General features: G+C 48.5%; 1 pseudogene; it reads right to left on the bottom strand.

Moving 5' to 3' along the window:
- Positions 1 to 5,841, bottom strand: part of LOC119321359 — a 7,707-nt pseudogene extending 1,866 nt beyond the window's left edge.
- Positions 5,842 to 6,158: the final 317 nt, after the last annotated feature.

The raw sequence follows: 6,158 nt of genomic DNA, 5'->3' as shown, positions 1-6,158 counted from the left end.
GGGAGGGGGAGGGCATGGGATTAACTGCGCCCACTCCCCCACGACCCGCGATTATCGCGCCTTGATGGCGAGTGGGAACTGCCGCCGGAAGACGTGCGGTCGATTCGGGCCACAGAAGATCCGCGCACAGGCCGAGGCACGGAAGTGGTGGGCCCTGGCCTGCGGCGGCGTCCCGTCACGCGCGTGGGCTGGCAGGCCCTTCCAGCTGAAGGGTGCCACATGGCGCGTGGATGGCGGGCGGTCAGCCCGCCGCTTGGCTGGCGCGTCAGATGTTTCCCGCCTTTGGAATTTGAGAAGGCTTCGCCGAGAAGGCACGCGCAAGGGAGGCCGGCTCCTAGCTGCCGGCTCTTCGGGATAGGAAGCTGGCCGAGCTTCTCGTTTCCCCCCTCAGCCGCGAAGCCCAACCAGCTTCGGGGACTAGTATCAGAGTAAATGACCATGGGTAGCCTAACCGGCTCCCTTTGGCCCTCAGAAAAAACAATGGGCCGATCGAGCCTTGAAGCGCCCAAGACACGGGGCCGCCTTCTTCCGGCCGGCTATCGCATAGGCCGACTAGAGGAAGGCGGCCCGGCCATAAAAAATCTTTAGGGGACGCCACAACAAGGCCGACTCCAAGAAAGCCGGCCCATGAAGGACCGACTCCAAGGAAACCAGCCCATGAAGGACCGACTCCAAGAAAGCCAGCCCATGGCAAGCGGCCATGGGTCGCACCCTAGAGTCAACCCCCCATAACGGTGATGAGACGGGGTGTGGCTACAGTGGACCCTGCCACCCCTGAATCTCGGGACACGCATGGCTACAGTACGCCGTACAGGGCGGCCATCCCCTGTCCAGCGAGGCACTGTTGCCATGCGAATCATGACGCCATCCACGACGGGTCGCCAGTACGGCCCGAAGGCGGCCCGACCTCCCCCAGCCGGCCTAAGGCCAGGCCGGCTTCCTATAGCCGCTTGCTCCCCTCCTCGGGGCGCGCGCACCATTAAGCAGACAAGACGAGGTAAGGCTACAGTGAGAGCCCGCAAGGCGGCGGTACTGTAGCCATGCTTACCTCAACAAAGCCCTCGTCATCAGAGGCAACGCAACATTAACTAGCCCCCGACAAGACCCCCCAAGCGGTGGGGCCGGCTTGTCAACCAATGGGCCCGCAGCCGGTGGGACCCACCAGTCGGCGGGCCCTAGGAGCCGGCGAAGAAGCCGGCGGTCGTAGACACTGACGACTAGGACCCACGCCCAGCCGGATTACCATTGTACCCCCGGGGGTAGGCCTATATAAGCCCCCCGGGACACCCATGCAAAGGGTTGATCTCAGAGAGTTTTAGACACTACCATAGGGAGAGAAGAGAGCTAGCCTTGCCTTTCTTCCTCCTTCCACCGAACAGCTCAAGGAGCCTCTTGTAGCTTCTTATCGATCTAGTGATCACGCGGAGACCCCGCAAAGCAGGAGTAGGGGTATTATCTCCACGGAGAGCCCCCAACCTGGGTAAGATCCGCCGGCGTGCATGTCTTCGCCTTATTCCGTTTCCAGGCACCGGCGATGTCTTACTGGCTCCCACAATGATAAGCCATCCGTTGGCATATGTCGCACCTACCACCCGACAGGTACTCTCTCTCCTTTCAGGATGACCGATGGATTAGATGCATTTTTGTCCCCTCTTTGAATGGAGTACAAGCATTGTATCTGAACTTTTACCCCCTTTTCTTCTGTGGTTGGGCACGATGCGGCACAGGTTCCACCGGTTCAGGAAGCACATGGCTGAATGGAATCCAAGGGAACTAATGTTGCAGCGGTAGCATCCGATATTTAGTGGTTCATGTCTAATTCGGTGAAAACAGCTATACCATCCCACATTCTTTCACTTGCATTGTTCTGTTCCATTGATGTTGTAGCTGGTACTTGCCAGTCTATATGCAGTATAAGTATGAGCAGAGTAAGTGAGAAGAGTACATGATTGTAGGTTGCAACTTCCTAATTATTCGGCTGTGTTCAGGTGTGCATGTTGTAGTTAGTAGTTACCTAAACCATGCAAAAATGGACAGATTGTTCTAGATATGAAGCTGTTATTAGGTAACATCTCTTGTTTTTCCTCATTCTGTTGCATTACTGGAAGGTGGATCAGGGTGCAATGTTGAAGCATTTTGGTTGTCCCGAGAGAAATGAGGACACTGCGCATGCAACCTTTTCCTTACCAACCTCACAAATATTTGAAGTGTAAGTTTCTAACTACAAAAATGATCTCAAAACCTTGCATGTGACATTGCATCTATGATATGAAGAGTAAGACAAATTTTACAAAAAGAATATATATAATTTGTGGTAGTAGAATTACATGGTAGTACTTAATATTTGATTCATATTCCTTATCCCGTATGGAGTAAAGTCTCTATAGCCTTTATGTCTACAACAATTTAACTTTGATAGTGGGCAATAGGTATTCTGAGCTTTGCCACTTTCTGAAGTGTGTCTAAACCGCATGCAAAGGTGAATGTTGATGCTGCGGTAGCGCGAGATGGAGGTTTCGGAGCAGTCGCAGCGATATGTCGTGACAATGCAGGAGGCTATCATGGGGCCTCAGCAGTGGTATTCAGAAATATTGACGACCCTGATGTATTGGATACGTAGGCGATTTGTGAAGCGCTAGCTCTCTCGGATGATCTTTACTTGCAAAAAATCGCTATTGCTTCAGATTGCAAAGTGGTTGTGGAGGCTATCAAGTCGAGCACGTCGCATGCTTTAACACTGGGTACAGTTGAAGATCTTGTTTTTGTCCCTGTAAACCTTGTAAACCTTGTGATGGTTGAATAAAAGCTTTGTGAGTTTGTCCCAAAAAAAAGTTTCTTGATTTTCAAGAAATTGAGGAGCGTCCGTGGAAAGAGGGGGAGAGGAAGACCTGGGAAGCAAAGAAGGGGGAAAAGGAGGGGGAAACTAGGAGCATGAACTGCTAAAAGATAGCAATGATCCCATGAGTCTATTATGAATACCATTTTAATTTGATGTCTTTTTATCGATGTTTCTTTATGATAAATAATTGAGAAATAAATAAGCATTGTGGCGTATCAAATATTACCATACTATCATAACTTCAGTCATATCCTTTTTGGTAGACATCGTGTGTTATGTTTCTTAACGATTTTTTTATTTGGACTTACTTTGGAAATGCAAAGTGGGGACATGGATGTCTGTCCACTCTAATTTGGCTCAGAAGTTTCGATTTGGATATTCGTCTCTTCTTCGAGACTTGTAATAAAAATTCTCTATGAATACATTCATCGAGCTAGGTGAGAAACTAAGGGGACTTATAACATGGCTACAAAAAAAGCTAATAGGTGACCAGTAGGAAGTAGCACTATATGTTTCATATATCTGGGTTGAGCTTTCAACTTATTTGCACCTCCTTCATCTGTCCATGTCATTTAGTTTTGCCTCCACATGAAGAACTTTATTATTGGTAATAGATATAACATGTATAGATGAAAAACTATGTAAACATTAGACAACTATTTTGATAATTATTTTATGTCAAGTGAGACGTGCATTGCACGTGCAAGCTTACTAGTAAATGAAAATGATTTAAATCTCGCATCAGATTTGTAGGCACGACAAATCTAACGATATCTCTACCTAATAATAAAGAGAATTGGGTTTTTGCCGTACGTCATAAAAACTACCCTCGAAGTTGCCCTAAATTACCCACTATGCCACCTATAAGTGAAAAAAATGATTCAGTTTTTTTTTTCTTGAAGGCCGCCGCGGGGTTTGATTATTATACAGTGGTACCCTAATAAATCACAAGTAGAAGAGTTCCGCACTGGTCTGTGCTTCGACACATCATGTGGGGTCCTGGGTTCGATCCCCGGTTCGCCCCTTTTCTTTTATTTTTCTGCAAGGGGTCGTCCTCCTCGGGGATTCGCCCCTTTTCTTCTTTTTTTTTCGCAAGGGGTCGCCCTTCTCCCGCACATGTTACAGGTGTGATGTCCCCATTCTGTTTTCTTTTCCTTTTTTTTTTACTTTTTTTTCTTCTTATTTCTGTTTATGTTTTTCTCTTTTAAATTCAACAGAAAAATTCCAAATTTTAAAAGGTTGTGAGTTGAATTCTGTATAGAAATCGTAAAATGTCCGCGAACTCAGAAAATGGTAGAGAAATCATAAAATAAATAAGATTAAGAAACTGTTTGCATCGTATAAAAACATTATTTCAAAACAAATATTCATGATTTTTAAAAGGTGATCATGAATTCAAAACATATTCAACAATTTGAAAATTATGTCCATAAAATTTTAGAAAATGTTTGCAAAAATTCAAACAGATACGTAAATAACGAAAAGACGAACCATCACTTAAATATTTTTAGGGGATACATAGAGATTGTTTTATGATTTTATTTAGTCCATGACGCATCGGTTAAAAAAGGGTTTTTGTGCTCTATACAATGCTTGCTCCCAGAAAAATTGACACAACTTTCTATGGCGCAATGCTAGGTCAAGATGAGACGTAGTTTATGACATGACATTTTAAAAGTCCTTATCTCATCCTGACATAGTCTAATTGTTTTTTCCCATTGCAACGCATGGGCATATTTGCTATATCTCTACTTTATAGAGGATAAGCGGCAACACAAATATAATATCTCGCGAAAATAAAGAAGATGGACCTATTGTGATCTTGGGTGATGATTGTTGGGTTAAGAGCGTGTGTTATGTTTTCTCTTTCGTTGCAACGCACGGGCTCTTTTGCTAGTGTCAAATTATGTTCTCGTGAGGATAGTAATTTTCTTTAGCAAGCACGACAGATCCTGGCAAAGAAAAAAACGGATTTACCATGTTTGTTAAAAGAAACTGCCGCGGCAACATAATTTGTCGTCTTGGACGTATGGTTTTTCATGCTAAAGAAAATCTGACATTTGATTCGTAGCAAAATCCTTAATAAATTGGCAATAAATTCAAATCAAATGCATGTGTTAAGAAGAGAAAAAAAAGAATCTCTAAGTTTATGGCATCTTTGTACCCACACGACTTCCCCATGGCCTTCAGCCTCGCGGCGTCCGCGGCGCGGTCGCGCAGCAGGTCGTGCGTGGCGGCCACCACGAGCATCGGCGGCAGCGCGACACCGTCGAGCGCCGGGCTGTCCGGGCCGAACGGGTTGGCCAGCGGGTGGTCCCTCATGGACCCAGGCGGCAGCACCAGGCGCCACGCCTGGTCGACCACCAACGGGCCCGGCGGGAACTCCGCCTCCGACGCCGTCCTCTCCTCCCCGCCGAACAGTTGGCAGAGCATCGATCACCCGGTGATGCAAACGGGTTCGAGGGGGCCGAGCCGGCCTGACGCGAGGCGGAAGGCCGTGTGGTGAACGACGCCTCCGCCGGCTGAGTCCCCGGCCGAAGTTCGCCGTCTCCGAGAGCAAGGGGTCGGCACTGTCACCCAGGACACGACGTTCACCGCGTCGTCGAGGCCCGCGGGGAACCGGTGCTCGGGGGCGAGGCGGTAGTCTGCAGAGAGCACCACAGCCGGGAGCTCGCCGGCGAGGCGGACGCAGCACGCGTGGAAGTTGGGCATGTCGAAGCTGCCAATGCTGTACCCGCCGCCATGGAAGTAGACAATCACCGGGAGTCGGTTCCCGGAGGAGGAGGCCGCCGCCGTCCTGTAGATTCGGAGCTTGAGGCCGTGGCTGGCGTCAAGACGTCCTTCCAGTCGACGACGGGCTGGCTGGGCGGCGGTGACGGGATGGGGAGTGGGTAGCCGTCAGTGAAGCGGAACACTGTGCCGTCGCTGAGGAGCTGCAGGAACGGGGGCACGTCCTCCACGACGTGCGGCGGCGAGGAGGATGTCATGGGAGAGGTGCTGTCGTGCGGTGGCGACGAGGAAGTGGACTGGAGCGGTTCACCTTTTGGCTAGCGATGGTACTAGTATTTGTGGTAGGCAGCTGGGAGACTTCTTTGCTGCGTCGCCATTTTTATTTTTTATTTATATACCAACGGAGTGAGCTAATTTAGCATGACATATTTTTTCTAGAAACTCGATGAGCATGGATCCAGCCTCAGTTATCCGGTCTCTGTAGTAGTAATAACATAGATAGATACATGGATGATGGTTCATTAACATAGATAACATGATGGTTAAGCAACATAGGAAACTTGGTAGATACATGGATGATGGATGGTTC

This window comes from Triticum dicoccoides, chromosome 6B (assembly GCF_002162155.2).
Source record: "Triticum dicoccoides isolate Atlit2015 ecotype Zavitan chromosome 6B, WEW_v2.0, whole genome shotgun sequence".
NCBI classification, from domain to species: Eukaryota; Viridiplantae; Streptophyta; class Magnoliopsida; order Poales; family Poaceae; genus Triticum; species Triticum dicoccoides.
The sequence above is the reverse complement of the archived record's forward strand: the minus strand, read 5'-3'. Positions and strand labels throughout refer to the sequence as shown.